We start from the raw sequence: 18,442 nt of genomic DNA on the forward strand, positions 1-18,442 counted from the left end.
CATGGAGTCATTTCGCCAACACTATGGAGTCATTTCGCCCCCACCGTGGAGGCCGAGAGGGGGATCGTTACCTTTGCAACAGAATGTTTGTGATATTTAGCTCATCTTTATCTCGATGGGCTATTCTTGAAGAATGTTTGCCTATTACAGTTAAAGGTCCATAAGATAACAGGTGGGAGTCACGAATTGAAGCTGTTAAACCACTCCGATATCATATGAAGGAAATTAACAATGCCTTATCAGTGCTGAGAGAATATGCTCTCGAGAAAAAAGATGGCGTGACCACAGGAGCAGGTGCACTCATGGACATATTGAGCTAATGGCCATTTCTATCAGCAGTTTGCATATGGTATGACATTTTATTTCATATCAATAAGACCAGCAAGCTTATTCAGTCATCAGACATAACAATTGGTGTGTTGCAGGCAGGGGTGACTACTACTATGGCATTCTTTGAACAGTATCGCAATACAGGGTATAATACAGCTGTTCTTAATGCATCGGAAATAGCTGAGCAGGTGGATATAGCAAAAGTATTTCCGCAGACGCGTACACGAAGAAAAAAAAGCATGTTTGACTATGTGTCGCAATGAAAGTATCTTATCTGAGGGTAAAAAAAAAAAAATGTCAGTTCTTCTTTGTTGTAGTAGATCAGGTTATATCATCCGTCACCTCGGGAGTTAGTCAGCTTATGGAGTGATATAACCTGTTTGGCTTTTTGTACAATACAAAGCAATTCAAGCAGTGTATTGACGAAAACAAGCTTCACACTCGATACAAGAACTATGAGGAAATAATGGGAGACATTGATGCACCAGAACTTGAAATGGAGTTGAGACATTTCATTGCTGTTGTCAGTAGAGAAAAAACGCTTGCTACTGCTAAAGATTTCTTAACATATATTTGTAGTAATAATCTTCGGGAAATATACCCAAACACTGGAATTGTGTTGAGAGCTATGTTAACAACTCCAGTTACTGTTGCAAGTGCAGAGAGAAGCTTTAGTGAATGAAAATAATAAAAAATTTTTTTTTGCGGTCAACAATGACAGATGAGAGGCACTCTGCTCTAGGAATCATCTTCATTGAACATGATGTTGCTAGATCTCGTGATTTTGATGCTTTGGTTAATAAGTTTGCAGACCACAAAGCTCGAAAAAAGCCTTTTAATGATCGTTTTGCATTTAAATTATCATACTTTGTTAAGAGAAACATTATTTTTGTACTCTGATAGGCCTGCTTATCAGTCGTGTCCCCATGTTGTGCCCGGCTCAGCACCACTTAAATATATAACATCATCATTCGTTGTTTTTAATAGCTGTACTCCTTACTATTACTGAAAAAATGTAAAACTCGGTTGTCTGTATGGGACCCTAAGGAAGTTTTTCTTTTTTTGGGGGGGCTCACTACTTCTTGCTACGGCCCTGGTTATTACTGGCATACATTGTGACGAAAACGTCCTAGTACAGAGCGAAAAAAACATACAGGGGTTTCTATACTAGGACCTTATAATATCAAGTTAAGATATACAGATAAAATAGGAAATAAGATAATAGTAAACGATGCAATATAAGACCTAGATCTTGAAAAGATAAGACATAAGGTTTTCCGTAAACAAGAATACAATGATATAATACTAATAAAATAGCAATGTGCGTACACGTTGTCGTAAGATAATATAATAGCCATATACAAGAATGGTGTCATAAAACGTATAATAAAAAAAAAATATCATATACATGAGTGTAGTCACGACTTGGAGAAAGTCTGTTCGTTAAAAAATAAAAATAAATATATTTGGCGTCCTTCACGTGATCAGGTAGGCTGTTTAGGTCCAGCTACCAGTAGATACCTGTCTCCTATACAAGTTCTAGTTTTGGGAGCAAGTAGTTGGTGTTGATGTCTTGTGTTGACATCGTGAGTCTCACTCACCTTAGGGAGCGAGAACAACCAACCCGGCAATCTTTTACTCATTACATTATTCACAGTGATTCCCGACTCGTGCTTGTACATATCACATATCTTCAGCCACCTTAGCTCCCCTATATATGGTGTTGCATGGTCAAATTTATTGCCACCAAGCGCAACTTTGGCTGCAAAATTTAGTGTTTTTTGCACCTGCTGGATATGGCATCCTGATCCTGCACTATTTCCCCATATCTTTAATCCGTACTTTATGATGCTCAACACGAAGGATTAAATTAAAATGATTATGGTAAGGAAGGCGCGGGAAGGTTAATTTGTAATGACGACATGGATTTAAAAATACACGACAAAATGATATGGTAGAAAATCTAATGAAAAGAGCTCAGGGGAAAAGTTAGGAGGTTTAACCATCAAAAACGTTAATTTAATGTAGTTGAGCGAACGGAGGGAATAAAAATAGGAAGAACAGTTAGGAGAAAAAAGTTAATGAACGAATTGTCTCGTTGTGGAAAAACTGGTTAAATAAATAAAAAGGAAAAAAAACAAAGAGCAGGGGAAAAAAGTAATGCGATGAGGAAACATTTGATGAAGTATCCGAAGGAAGAGAAGCGAGGCTGTTCAGGATGAGCACAGTCAGGTAGGAAAAAGAAGGAAAAATTCATAGTAGAGAAATTATGAAAAAAAGATAAAAAAAAAAAAAATGATGACAAAAAATAAATGGTTTGAGAAAACGTTAGATAAGTTGATTGACAGAAGAAAAGTGAAGTTGCTGAAACAGTAAAGTGAAGAAAATGGATGAAAAGAGAAAGTTAAACGATGAAGAAAAAGTTGAAAAAAAGAGAAAAAGTAAAAAAAAAGTAAATGGATTGATGAAAGTTTAGATAAGAGAAGTTGTTTAAAGGAAGGAGTAAAGTGAAATAATAAAGAAAAAAAAAACAAGATGGAAAAGAGAAGGAAAAGAAGACAAAAACAAGAAAAAAGAATTGGCTGAAGTCGTTTGTGGGTCATCTCGGGTCGGCAAAGGCTGATTCACACCAAACGTAAAATGACCGGTCCGTACCGCACCGTTCCGGACGACAAAATATTCTTCAATGGAAACCCAGTGTTGTGTTCACACTGCTACGGACCTGCACGTCTCCGGCGCGGACCGTCACAACCACTTGCCGGTCGGGATTGTCGGCGAGAATATTTTGCAGGTCCGCGCCAGTACGGCCCGGCCCGGAGCCTGTCAGTGTTGGATAGTGTGAACACACTTCCGTCACCATGCAGCAAAGCAAACAGGCGTGGCCTCGGGGAGCGTAGCACCGCATTCATTCATTCTCTCTCTCTCTCTCTCTCTATATGTATATATGTACGTATGTATGTATGTATGTATATATATATATATATATATATATATATATATATATATATATATATATATATATATATATATATATATATATATATATATATATATATATATATATATATATATATATATATATATATATATATATATATATATATATATATATATATATATATATATATGTATATATATGTGTGTGGGGGTGGGTGGGTGTGTGTGGGTGGGTGTGGGTTATGGGTGTGGTGGGTGTGGGTGGGTGGGTGTGGGTGGGTATGGGTGTGTGGTTGGGTGGGTGTGGTGGTTTGGGTGTGGGGTGGGTGTGGGTGTGGTGGGTGGTGGGTGGGTGTGGGTGTGGGTGTGTGGGGTGGGGCAGGTGGGTGTGGTGTGGGTGGGTGTGGGCAGGGTGTGGTTGGGGTGGGGTGTGGGTTTGGGGTGTGGTGGTGTGGCTGGGTGGGTGTGGGTGGTGGGTGTGGGTGGGTGTGGTTATGGGTGTGGGTGGGTGGGTGTGGGGGGTGGTGTGGCAGGTGTGGGTGGAGCTATGGGTGGGGGTGGGTGGGGGGGGGTGTGTGGGGTGTGTGGGGGTGTGGGGGTGGGTGTGTGGGTGGGTGGGTGTGTGGGGTGTGTGTGGGGTGGGGGTGGTGGGTGTGGTGGGTGTGGGTGTGTGTGGGTGGGTGTGGGGTGGGGTGTGGTGTGTGGTGGTGGGTGGGTGTGTGGGTGTGGGTGGGGGGGGGTGGGGGTGTGGGGGTGTGGGTGTGTGTGGGGGGTTTTGGGTGTGTGTGGTGTGGGTGTGTGTGGGTGTGTGGGTGTGGGTGGGTGGGTTGGGTGGGTGTTTGTGGTGTGGGTGTGGGTGGGTGGGTGGGGCAGGGGTGTGGGTGGGGGTGGGGTGTGTGTGTGGGTGTGGGTGGTGGTGTGTGGGTGTGGGTGGGTGGGTGTGGGTTATGGTGTGGGTGTGGGTGGGTGGGTGTGGGTTATGGGTGTGGGGGTGGGTGTGGGTGGGTGGGTGTGGGTGGGTGTGGGTGTGGGTTGGTGGGTTTGGGTTATGGGTGTGGGTGTGGGTGTGGGTGTGGGTGTTGGTGTGGGTGTGGGTGTAGGTGTGGGTGGGTGGTGGGTGGGTGGGTGGGTGTGGGTTATGGGTGTGGGTGGGCTATGGGTGTAGGTGGGTGGGTGTGGGTGGGCGTGTGTGGGTGTGGGTGGGTGACTACTAAATATTACTCTAATGTAGGAACACGCAGCCCATTACACGGGTATAGTTTAGACTCCACAGCGCTAGGCAGGTCTGATAGTGAAAGGGATTTGGGAGTGTTAGTGAACTCTGACCTAAAACTAAGGAAGCAATGTATTAGTGCGAGGAATAGGGCTAACAGGGTATTAGGGTTTACTAACAGGACGGTAACAAACAAGAGTGCAGAGGTCATCCTCAGACTCTATTTAGCGTTAGTTAGGCCACACTTAGATTATGCTGTCCTGTTTTGGTGCCCACACTACAGAATGGACATTAACTTGCTAGAATCAGTTCAGAGGAGGATGACCAAGATGATTCAGGGGCTGAGGAACCTCCCATATCAAAATAGGCTGAAACATCTAAACTTATATTCACAAGAGAGACGAAGAGTGCGGGGAGATCTGATATAAGTATTCAAATGGGGCAAGGGTTACAACAAAGGCGATAAAAGTAAAGTACTGAGAATTAGCCAGCAGGATAGAACTCGCAGTAATGGATTTAAATTAGAAAAGTATAGATTTAGGAGAGATATAGGCAAGCATTGGTTTAGTAATAGGGTGGTGGGGGAATGGAATAGACTCAGCAATCACATAGTTAGTGCAGGGACAATAGCTTGTTTTAAGAGTAGACTGGATAGCTACATGGACGAGGACGACAGATGGCAGTAAGGTGACGGGTTACTGGATGCGTGCCTAGTACCGCCGGTATAACGAGGATCAGGTCTCTACCTGTAACCCCTGTAACTACACCTCACCCACCGTGAGTAGTGGGGGGGATTCTGGAGCTGCCCTGTGTAGGCCACCCGGCCTCTTGCAGTTTCCCTATGTTCTTATGTTCTTATGTTAATGTACACATACAAAAACAGGTTTACATGAAAAACGAGATGCTGGAGTGCACATCAGTTTTACGTATATAAACATGGAGCCAGAGAAAGTGAGATACAGATAAATGAGAGAGAGAGAGAGAGAGAGAGAGAGAGAGAGAGAGAGAGAGAGAGAGAGAGAGAGAGAGAGAGAGAGAGAGAGAGAGAGAGAGAGAGAGAGAGAGAGAGAAAAAGACCATTTTAACAGGTATAATGCTTATGTAATTATTTAATCAGTTGATATTATATCTACTCCCCCACTCTACACCCCCCCCAACACATTCCGTATTGCGTGTGCATATGTATGTATCTACAGTCTCTCTCTCTCTCTCTCTCTCTCTCTCTCTCAGACGACACAAAGATTGGTAGCTCGGTTCTCACTGACGAAGACAGGCAAAGCCTCCAAGAGGATTTGCACAAAATTTCAGCTTGGTCGGATAAATTGGAGATGCCCTTTAACGTAGACAAGTCCCAGGTCCTTCAAGTTGGAACAAAAAATAAGAAGTTCGATTACGAAATACGCGGCGTTAAACTCACAAGTGTTCAATGCGTTAAGGCCCTGGGGATTAGAATCGCGTCAGACCTCAAATTCTCACATCAATGCATCGATGCAGCAAATAAAGCGAACAGAATGTTGGGCTTCATTAAAAGAAACTTTTTATTCAGGAATAAAGATGTAATACTTCCGCTCTACAATAGTTTAGTCAGACCCCACTTGGAATATGCGGTACAGCTTTGGTCTCCCCACCTTGCAAAGGACATTACTAAACTAGAAGGTGTTCAGCGTCGAGCAACAAAATGATCCCTTCCATGCGCCACAAATCCTACGAAGAAAGGCTTTCCACCCTTAACATGTTTTCTCTTGAGAAACGTCGCCTGAGGAAAACTGATCGAATGTTTTAAAATACTTAATGGTTTCACGAATGTAGACAGAACAAAATTGTTTATGATCGATGACACTTTGCGAACGAGGAACAATGGCACAAAACTCAAATGTAGACAAGTAAATTCAGACTGCACCAAATTTTTCTTCACCAACGTTGTAGTGCGAGAATGGAATAAGCTCCCACCATCAGTGGTCCAGTGTAACACGATTGACTCCTTTAAAAACAAACTCGACCGTCACTTCCTTGAACTTAATATTAACTTGAGTAGAAAAGCAAGGTTTTGGAGCCATCTGATTAATGTAAAATCACTTAGGTGGACAGACCACCTAGTCTGGACCATGGGGTCTGTGTGGTCTGATTTTCTATGTAAATCTATGTAAATCTTTATCTCTCTTCACCCTTTGAAAACAATGTGTCAGCCTATTGTATTAATTATAAACCCATCTATATATCTAAGTGTTGGCGAGGAGAAATGGTAGTGAAAATAAACAATCATTCTATTATTACCGTAAAGGCAGAGTAAGCATATGTAAGTGTATGTCTGTGTGTAGGTATATGGGGAGACAAGAGTCAAAGTGGGGTCTACTACTATTGCTCTATTCATCACCATAAATAGCAACTAAGATACACCATCATAATGGCACCGAAATGGACCCCCCTCAATGTAGCGTTTGTTCGTCTCGAAATCAAAACTGTGTTCAGTGCTCGTGCGTAAGACGAGGCCAACCCTGTGTGAGCTGTAAGAGAGGTGGAGATTGTCGAAACTCAAACCTCAACGGCAGGATGTGGAAAATGGTGAGCAACCAGAAGTGGTGCTGGGTGGACAGGCCAATGAAGGCGCTGGAGATGATCAGGTGGAGGGGGGTGCAGGTGGCGAGAGACATGGGCAGGGTGACCAGGGTGAGGATGCCTCGCGCGAGCTCCGCTTCTGGCAGAGGTGGACACTTGAGGAGACAGAGGAGTGGGTGCGAGACGCTTACAATCATGTGGTAACGTTTTCTCCCAATAACGTATTTGAGGCCCCGAGATGTAACGCCACCAAAACCTTGATAGAGGAGAAAACCTACCTCATTAGAGCGTACACCAACCCACGCAAATCGCCCCTACGCTTTAAAGATTCTGGTCATACTACCGCACCTCATATGCCAACGTACTCACAAAAAGTCGAAACAATCTGAGGACGTGAAGGCGGTACAAAGAAGAATGGAGCTGTGGAGGAAAGGGGACGTCCGGAAGCTACTTGACGAGGCTAAAACACTGCAGGAGAGACTAGGCAGACGTAACAGTCGCAAGAAGGACAGTAACGACAGGGCTAGAAACTTTGCTGACAAGATGAGACAAGGCAAAGTGGCCATGGCAACTAGATCACTGTCAATAGAAGATGAGGCAGCGGGAGTCCTTCCCATGACGGAAGAGACACGCCAGATCCTTAAGGACAAGCATCCAGATGCTAGACCTGCACACCCAGAAATGAAGTTCCTTGGGGACTACACCCCGCCGCATCGAGTTGTCTTCGACCATATCAGCGGTGACGTGATCTGGAAGCACGCCCTTCACACGCAGGGAGCGGCTGGACCATCAGGCTTGGATGCCAAGGTGGAAACACTCCTCAGTAAGAACATCTTTGGTAATCCAGCTGTGGATCTTCGCGACGCAATAGCCGCCCTAGCAAGAAAATTGGCGTCAGAGAATTGCCAACACCTCGAGCCTTTGATGGCCTGCCGGCTCATCCCGCTGGATAAAAAACCAGGCTGTCGCTCCATCGGGATGGGGGAGGTGCTCAGGAGGATCATAGGCAAGGCTGTCATGGAGGTGGTGAAGGACGACGTGAGGAAGGCGGTGGGAAACCTCCAAGTGTGTGCGGATCAGCAGGCTGGTGTGAAGCCGCCATTCACTCCTTCAGTAAAATGTTCGAAGACCCAGAATGCGAGGCGGTGCTGATGGTGGACGCTGCAAATGCGTTCAACAACATCAATAGGGAAACAGCACTGCACAACATCAAAATCAAGTGCCCTATAGTCGCCCAATATATTGAAAATACATACAAGGAACCTGCCAGACTGTTCATTAGCAGTCATAATGACCAACGACTTGGAGACCTGGTGGCCATACAATCCTCAGAGGGCACCACCCAGGGGGACCCAGTGGCCATGGCAATGTTTGCCCTGGGAATGATGAAATTGCAGGACATCATCCGCCATGAAAACACCAACGTCAAACAGGTGGCGTATGCGGATGACCTCACCGGGGTAGGAAAGTCTGCAGACCTCAGGAAATGGTGGGACCTCGTCAATGAACACGGCCCTAAAATAGGGTACCGTCCCAACGCCACGAACTCTGTGGTGATTGTAAAACCAGAGGCATACGAATCGGGCCAAAACAGCATTCCAGGGCAGTAACGTGAAACTGTCAGTGACTGGCGAAAGACACCTCGGGGCAGTCATTGGAACAGCTGAATACAGAACCGAATATGTGAAAACAGCTGTAAAGCGTTGGGGGTCAGAACTGCAGAGGCTGAGCGAGATCGCCAAAACAGAACCGCAGGCAGCCTACGCAGCATTTACGTACGGTGTCATATAAATGGAACTACCTCATGAGGATAGTTCCTGATGTTGTTCGTTACTAAAACCTCTGGAAGATGCTATCAGAAACACCTTCATACCGGCGATAGCAAATGGGAGATGCCCCAGTGACCAGGAGAGAAGATTGCTGAGTTGCTGCCAAGAATGGGTGGGCTCGGCATCACCAACCCGCAAAATCTGGCTGAGTCTGAATTCGGGAACTCAATCCGAATCACAGCCTCCTTGACCGGGTATATTACCAATCAAAATGAAAGGGGGGAAGACAACCCTCAAGATATTAGGTCACTAAGGAATGAAATATCCATAAACAGAGAAGGAAAACAGAGAGACACTCTGAGTGACCTAATGAGAGAACTCCCAGAAGACACAAGGAGGAGGACAGATATTGCACAGGAAGTGGGCGCTTCAAACTGGCTAACCACACCTCCTATCAGGGCAAAAGGCTTCAACTTAAACAAAAAAGAATTCACTGATGCCCTTGCCCTCAGGTATGGCTGGCCCGTGGATGGGCTCCCAAACATGTGTAACTGTGGCTCACCCTTCAACCAAAATCATGCCATGACATGCAAGAGAGGAGGTTTCGTCTGCATGAGACATGATGAAGTAAGAGACGTAACAGCTCAGATGCTGAAAGAAGTCTGCCACGATGTGACTGTGGAGCCTATGCTGCTCCCTCTGCAAGGCGAACACCTCGCCAGACGCACCGCTAATGTTTCGAACTAAGCACGAGTGGATGTTAGCGCCAGAGGGTTTTGGACTCGTGGACAAAGGGCATATTTTGACATAAGGATCTTTGATCCCATGGCCCATTGCCACAGAGACCTGACCCTTGATGCAGCCCACAGAAGAAACGAACAAGAGAAGAACAGAGCATATGAAGAAATAATACAGAATGTGGACCAGGGTTCCTTCACCCCGGTAGTATTTACGACGCCGCAAGGTTTGTGGTGAACCTCTTCCCACACAGATGACGGTGGCTCAGATGGCTGGATCAAGGCCTCGAGACGTAACTGGTAGTGGTGTAACCCATTTTCTGATTTATAGTGATTTTTTCTCTGTCAAACTACTCATTGAGAAGTAGGATGCATTTGTCATTATGAACCCATGCCGCCTTCCTTGGCTTGATGCTGCCGTTGCTGTTTTCTATCATGGCTGGAGGCAGATGAAAGGTAATAAAATGGATGCGGCCCCATAAAAGGGAAACATAGGAGTGCCAATATCGGTTATTGTATTTGTACCTCTCGTGCTGTGTAATAAATTATTAACTCTGCAGCTGCCCCCCCTCGTTCACCCCCCGTGACCCCCCTCTCCTCCCCTAGTGACTGGCGACGCAGTTTGAATGGTTGTTAAGGAAAAGAAAATATCAATAAAGACCATGGAAGAAGAAGTAGTGGGTAAAGGATGTAGTTTTTCGAAGTTCATTAACGGCACCAAGAATTGCAACGTCTGCTTCGTTCTTCTACTGGTCCTTCGTCCTTCTACTGGTCCGTCGAATGTAGTTATGTTATACAATTTTGAAAAGTCTTGAATGTTCCGCGTGCAAGCAAAGAAAATTAAACGCCGCAGATATTAATGACGTGAAAGACAACGAGACGTGCCCCTTTGTCAAGCGTTAATTTCCCGCCATCAGCTCGTTTGAAGATCGCTCGAATGGCAGCAGTGTGACGTGTAATTTGTAAGTCAAAAGATGTTAATGGTAAAACTGCTTGACTGTTAGATAGGTCCACTGCTTTCTTTCCTCGCTTGGATAAATAACATTGGGTACACATTTCCTTAGTCTCTTTCTTGTAATGTTGTGTGACGGTTTGCCGCGTTGTTGTTAGATTAGATAAGCGTGTGATGAATATTGCTGGGGTAGTAACCTCACTCCCGCGCACCTGTACGAAAAGGTAGGCCTTGGAACTGACAAGGTGGGGAGGATGGAGGTGGCGTCAGGGTGTCGGTCGAGGGCCAAGCACTGCATCCTGCTCTCCACACACCACAACTGCCAACGCACCACCCAACCCGACTATCACCCAGCAGCCATGTACTACAACAACCAGCACGCTATCCAACCTTTTAAAACTCCAAGTAAAAACTGAAGAGCGCGCCCGTGGAAATCAAGAGTTATCATCCATCGTCTACAAAGGTTACACGCAAAGACAATCACAACATGTCCACTCACTAAAATGATTTGAGTTTCCCGCCCCCCCCCCCCCCCGACAACCTCCCCCCCCTTTTTCTAACAACAATGGAGACGGCTCAAGGGCAACAAAAAGTGTAGAAAAAAAAAGCCCGCTACTCACCGCTCCCACAACAGACAAAAGTAAAGAGTGGCCAAAAGAGAGGTCAATGTTGAGTGCAGAGGTGTCTCCATACGAGGGCGGACAAGGCCCCTGTATATGGACAGCATCTGTGCGGGGGAGAAAAACTGGCGGAGACGATACAGAACGCCCAACCCGAGGATGACGTAATGGCTTGTTGTCTGCTTCGTGTCTAATGGGCGTTTGGGGAACGTTGTGTGGTACAGTAGTACCTGCACCACACCTGTGTGTTTAGAAAAGGAAGTGGAGTACAAAGGCTAGCTGTGACACAAGGGCTGACGGACGGCTACACCCAAGCCCGTGTCACGAGCAGTGGTTGGCCGCAATACTTGTCCCCGATAGGAGAAAGCGCCGGGTTATCTTTTCCTTTATAAAAAAGTATAATCAACGGAGATGGGACATATAGGGGGGGAACCATTGCTCTCTTTTTTTTGGGGGGGCAAGGCAATATTTTTTTTCTCTAACTTATTTATAATTATTATGCTTTTATCTTTCTAAACATTGATGAAAACTTTTAATTTGATGCATCATTGTCATGAGTCCTTACAGTAATGTGGAGCGTTTACTTTTCTCAACGCCTATTAGATGATATGTTTCATAAAGAAAACCCATTTTAATGCTTTCACTGCACACACACACACACACACACACACACACACACACACACACACACACACATCATTCTCACCATCAAATCATCACCTTTTCCTTTGCAAGTCCCTGTACTGCTTACTATACACCACCAGCCCTAAATACGTTGCCTTCTGCTGCACACGTCAGACGCGAGGAGCGTCTAACATTTATTTGGTTTGTATAGATTAGTTTCCTTGTTATTATTACGTTGACCATCGAAACACTGCAGTAAGAAGGCTCATCTTTTGCCAGCAGCTCCAAGCGTGATACAGAACGCAAAAAGCACCACCGTGGTATGGCGCATCAGGCCCCGTGCAGGTGGCCGGCCTCGGTCTTTTTGTGATTTTGCCGCAGCAGCTTTTTCCTCCTGTATGCTCTTTTCTTTTATTCACATTTATTATCGTCTTGCGCGTCCGAGATAATGCCTCCCTCATTTCTTTTATTGTGTTTTACCCATGCAAGCTCGTTCGTCATATCCAATCATAATCTTCACAAACATAGAATCATCGTAAAGTTTATCTCCGCCAAGAGGAGGAGCTTTCCCTTAATGATGAGGTTACACAACACGCATAGGACTCCGCCTCACCTTGACCACCTGAAGGACCTGTCGGAAGGTTTTTGTTTGTAAGATAAAGAATCACCTGTGTGTGTGTGTGTGTGTGTGTGTGTGTGTGTGTGTGTGTGTGTGTGTGTGTGTGTGTGTTTACATCCCTGCATATAACGCCGGTAGGCTTTCTTCAGGGGCCAGATGGTCGGTTCAAGCCCGTCATTGCGCAGGCAATTTTTTTTTATAGTGGCGCCAGTTATGCTCGGCTGAAGCTGCCCCCGGGAACTCATTCTTGATTCACTGGACGGTTTCTTCTAGAGCAGAGTCCGGGTCGATGGGTGGTCTTCTGACAGCATGTGGGTAATCTTAGGCCACTCGGCGGTGACTGTAAAATCCCAGGTGATAGCGTGGGGATTCGAACCGACGTTGTCAATGGCGTATTGAATGTGAACCCAGCACGCTAACCACTCAGCCACCGCCTATGTGTTAATGTATTTATGAATATTCATTTGTGTACACACAATTATATTTTGAGCGCTCGCACCTCTGTGTGTGTGGTGAAGGGTGACAGAGATAGACAGACAGACAGACAAACAGAGACGAAGATGTATATATACATTTAGACAGATAGACAGGCAAACAGACAAAAAAAAAATCGAACCGAAAGACATATATAGGGAATAACAAGCAAAGAAACAGACCGACCGTCAAATGCTCAAATCGTCAAACAAATGTACCGAATATGCAGACGCAGATGACATATATACAAACTGAAACGCTGATTGTCTGAAAGACTGGCAATCCAAAAGACATCAGTAGAGACAAAAAAAAACATAACAACACAACTGTTTCTGGAGTATAATCATACCGTGGGAGTAAGGACTCATCAGGAAAGTCTCCACCGCAGGATGGGAGATGTGAAGGTTGTGTAGCTTTCGAAAACAATTTTATTTATGTAGGAAAGTCACTTTTTTTATCCGACCAGCCATCAGTTTTGGCTTATTAGTAAAGATCAGCATTAGCATATACGAGTAAATAAGAAATACATCGAATAAATAATATGAATCGTACCACTGCAACCAATAAAATGTTTAATGATTTATTGGTAAATGCCAGATCTCCAATACGACGTAAATTAGTATCCACTGAAGACTTTGGGAGATGTTAAACACACACACTTACTAAATATGTTTAAAGCATTTTAAGACAATCCAAATTAAAACAAGAACAGTAGTAACTGAGCTTTTCCCTTTTATTCTTCCAGACTCTATACATGAGCATCGTCTCACAGTTTTCTTACACGTCAATTAAACTCTGCTTGAAGGTTCCAGATCTGAACACCTTCATTAGCTTGTTTCTCTATATCCACGACGCTATAATGCTGATAGACACGAGGAGTCATTAATGGGGGCGCCCGGTGTGGAGTCCCTCGTGGATGGGAAGCAGGAGGGCTGTCAGCCCGTCACCCTCGGATGAAGCAAGGCAGTCAGGGTCAGCCAGTCCCGGCTCCTAGAGACTCACCAGAGGCGTTTCGAGTGTCAGGCCACGGCGCGTCGCCCTCCTGCCGCCATTCCTCGTTCCTTCCCTGCTGGTGGTGTTGACATTTCGCCGCCCAAGAACACACATTTGACAAGGCTGTAGGAGTTGTGGGCATTTCCAGGAGTAGTTTTATGACCCTGGTGGAGACTGACCCTTCTCCTATACTGTGAACCTGAGGAAACACTCATTAGGACCCGACAGACCCCCTCTTTGGCCTCTAGAAATCGCTGATGTGAGTAGCGAAAGTGTCTTATAATACCGACCTCGGTGTGCGGAAGACAGAGATAGAATGCACAGATAAATTAGTCCTTACTCAATAGCTCTGCGGCGGCCTAGTCCTGTCCGAATCATTGTCTGATAAGATCTTGAGCCACGGAGATTGTTTATCCGTAACGTATATTCTCATTCCATATTAAACTTGCAAAGTGTCTCAGAATTTATACTCATTTTCATGTCAGGGTATTTAGTACGCAATACAAACCGGGAAAGTGTACGCTATGCTGTCTGGTACCGGGAACCAGTGGTTGACTCTCATGATGTATCTGTAATCATGCATCTCCTATATAGGGGATGATTTATGCAGCACTCTATCGACTTTAGATGGCGTTTAGTACATCTCCAATTTCCCCTCTACCTTTTCTATTAATCTCCTCCACCTGTTATTAATCTTATTGATTTGTTTCGCATAATGTTTTAAGACAGTGGGATTCAACAATTACTGAAGCGAGAAAATGCCAACTTCTTACTCCTAAGGGCCATATTTTCAAACGAATCGGACTCCCGTTATGACTGTGTCCCAAGGCCACAGAGAAGATTAACCTGTTTGTCATGGGTAATTTTACCATTCGGGGTGCAGAAGGCGTGTGCAACTATCACCAGCATCACAAAACAGTCCATGAGAACCACAGCCACTTCATTGAGAGGCTTTTCAAACAGGCGAACAGAGGCGCAGATACCTTTAAGAATAAGACTTCCTTCCCTCCAGCCAATCAGCTCCCGTAGCTAACCAGACACTCCTCCATCCAGCCAATCAGCCCCTGTAGCTAACCAGACACTCCCTCCATCCAGCCAATCAGCTCCCGTAGCGATCTTCCCTACAAAAGGTGTAACTAGCTCTAGATTTCGCCCCATGCAATGTCAACTCTGAGCTCCCTAAAACGGCATATCTCAAACCGAGGTGATGTGGTAAATCTCAACCCTGTATAGGGTAAGCAAAGGAAAAGATACCCCATCTCAAGAAATCAAAATCCCGTGGCTGGCCCTCGAGCCAAGATAACCTTCAGAAGGCTAAATGGACATAAAGCTTGGATTGCCTCACGCAGCTAACCCACAAAACAAGCAAACACTCAAAACAAAAGAAGCTGTGTTGTAACCCGTAATCCGGGTCACACAGGGGTAGACGACACACTGTTTGTATTAGTGACACTTGACTTAAAATTCTGGTACTTTAGGAGTATTTAAAGGAGTTCGTAAATGGGGTGATGAAACGGTGTCGCCTTTCTTATATGTATTTTATTCTACCTTAATACTACTTAATATTACAGAGGGTAAAATATTGTTTAAACCAGCGACTGGCTTACTAGACTCAATGAGTCTTCAGGTTTTCTTTCACTATTGGTTACTGACGTTAACACTGGTATAATATTGAGTAAAAACTCACACAATAAAGTATCATAGAAATATAATCCTAAGTAAAACTAAGATAATAGAACACAATAGATATGTTAGATACGCTTTCCTCTATGGTAATTCTTCACCCATACTCACAGTAGCAACGATGAATGTTCTACCCATGTTGTCTAGGGAAGGACAACTGAGTGTCCAGCCACGAACAGAGTGCTGGTTAATCTGAGGTCAAGCCTGGAGAAAATGCTTCTTATATAGGCAGATATCGCGAGGGTAATACGTCAGGCGTGTGAGTCATACATCAAACTCACACCGAGCTCATACAATAATCTACCTAACCGACATGCTTAATTCACGCGGTGACGCAGCTTTGTTTTCATAACATTTTGTTCCGCGGCTGATCGTGTTTTAGGCCGCGGTGATTGTGTTTTGGCTTAGAGAGATAAGCGGGTGCGTTAATGGGCAATTACAATTGTGTATAGGTTGGTAAATGAACAGTGGGGACAATCATGTGTTGGAGTCCGTGTTGTGTTTTAGCGGTCGATACCGCTGTTGTCATCGGAAAATATTGCCGGTGAAGATGATGATGACACGAGTGGTGTCGCAGCCCTCGGGGCACCACATACCCCCCCCGTTAAAACCACGCCACGTCCTCGTGGCACGAAGCGGTCCGCCCGGCGGACGACCATGGAGGGCCAAGACGGGGATGGCGGGATCGTGGGGGAGGAGGCCCGCGAGAGACGGGACCTGAAGAGACAGAAGAAGTACACCCCACCGGCTACTAAGACGACTCAGAGTAGGAGCAGCCACCCCCACCAAGGGAGGAAGGGGTCGAAGGCGGGGACCGGAGAGACGGATTCCTGGAGCGCGTGAAGTGCTGGAGGGAGGTCCAGCGGGGGGGCCAGAGACGACCCGGGCGACGGCGGCGGGGAGGGGAAGGGGCCAAGGGGAGTCTTGGCCAGGAGCGATGAGACCACGTCACGTCCGATGTGGAAGGGGGCGCGATGAACCGTCAGCGGGGCGTCACCGTCCATAGTAGCAGAGGCAGGGAGGCTGAAGGCGTCGGAGTGGGCACTACAGCCCATACCGAGGCTGAGGAGACCCGTCCCGTTGATGGTCTGCCTGTATTTGGAGACCGGGCTGTCCGGGCAGACCATGGTGACCATCTGGGGAGTATCGGTAGCGAAGACCCAGCCCGCAGGAGACGGGATGAAGACCGGGGGGAAGACTCTGAGGAGAGACTTAGAACACAGCGAGAGGGCGTCTGGGCGATCGAGAAAGAGAGCGATCTCGCAGCGCTGGACAGAAGTCGAGTAGACAGGGGCGACAGGGGGACATACATAGAGCAGGTGGTGTTTAGTACAGCGGTCCAAGGAGTCTAAGAGCATATAGTGAGTGCGGTCTTCAGAAACCGCAAGGTAAGTGGAAAGCGTGTCGGTGTGCAGAAAATATGGCGTGCCATCAAGATGAAAAGGCAACGCGTCCATTTTAAACACATCGAACACGTCAGAGGGATCCCTTTCATGGGGATTTGTAAGTAGAAGTGAAGGGTTCCTGAGGAAAGCGTACCTTTAGAAATAACCCTAGAGACATCTCTATACAATGCTAAATATTCATGTGCTGCAGGGAAAAGTAAGCCTGGGTAATGGAGTGACGCATTGCTGAGCACACGAAATAGTACATCATTTGGAAGGAGGAGAGGGGAAACCTGCGTTTGGGACAGCTGCTGAAGGCCAAGCTTGAGATTCAGAGTATCATGATTTAGGTCACTAAGTGCCAACTGAATGAGAAGGATAGTCTCCAAAATACGCATTTCCCCTTCAATTTGCAAGGGTTTTAGTGAGAACTGACGGATAATAGCTGAGGCCAAAGCCGAGGCGGACTCTAGACGGGAGATGGCAGAATGAATATGACGGAGGTCCCGAACTGTGGCGTTGAGGACTTCCTGATGGAGGTTGTTGACGTCTCTTCTGTGGACAGAGTGTAGAGCTGGGAGAGCTTCCTGTATCACATCTATTTGGGCCTGAGTGGCCGTACCGAAAAGGAGGTTTGCTACCGAGCCAAGGAAATCCACGGCTCCTCGCTTCTGGCGAGTCCGAAACGGGCTTCCATCTCTACCACTCATAGCCGACAGAAAGCTGTTAAGATCTTTGAATAACTTCTCAAACTCAATGTGAAAAGAGTCTAGAGTGCGCCTGAGCAGACCAACAGTGGGGAACGATTGATTCATATGTTCAATCGACCATGAAACTTCCGCTGTTAGATTTGCCACGTTGATGAGAGGACGTTGATGTCGTCCGTCTTGATGACGACGGGGACAACATAGTACCGTCCTGTCAACAGCATCTTAAAGACTGGGGAGAAGACGAGGCTGGACGAATGGGTTGCTCCTGGAGGGATCAAGGGAAGACAAGGAGAGGGCAACACCCAGGATCTGTAATTATAGGGGCATCAGTTCGTTGGTCGTTGGCGATACTCAAGAGGGCGGTCCATCACATTGGGGAGAGAAGGGGTACCGTATTGGAGCGTAATGAGCGACTGACACAGGGCTCTGAAGGAGCTGAGGGAACCAATGAGGGACCTCTGAAGCCTCAGCGGAGACAGGCGCCGGTGCGGAGACCTCGGACGGCGCTGGAAGGGACACTGGCAGCGGCTCCTAGGTGGAATAAGTCATGGGGAGGGTCCACTTCTACTACTTGATCAGGAGAGGGTATGCACGCCTGACATTAGGAGAGTCATGGAAGCCAAGAGAGTCCTCGTGAACGACCTGAACATTATTTGTGTGAACTGTCTTGATCTTACCACCTCTAACATGACGCAGTCGTAAGACTACAGGGCTTATTTTTCTAGCACCCTAAAAGGTCCATTGAACAAGGGCTGGAGCTTTTGGTTCGCCCTTTGTACATACATGCCTTAAGTAGACCTGATCTCCTACTACCACCTGTTTGGGTTTGATTTCCTAAAC

The sequence above is a fragment of the Eriocheir sinensis genome, unplaced genomic scaffold (genome assembly GCF_024679095.1).
Source record: "Eriocheir sinensis breed Jianghai 21 unplaced genomic scaffold, ASM2467909v1 Scaffold676, whole genome shotgun sequence".
Taxonomy (NCBI): domain Eukaryota; kingdom Metazoa; phylum Arthropoda; class Malacostraca; order Decapoda; family Varunidae; genus Eriocheir; species Eriocheir sinensis.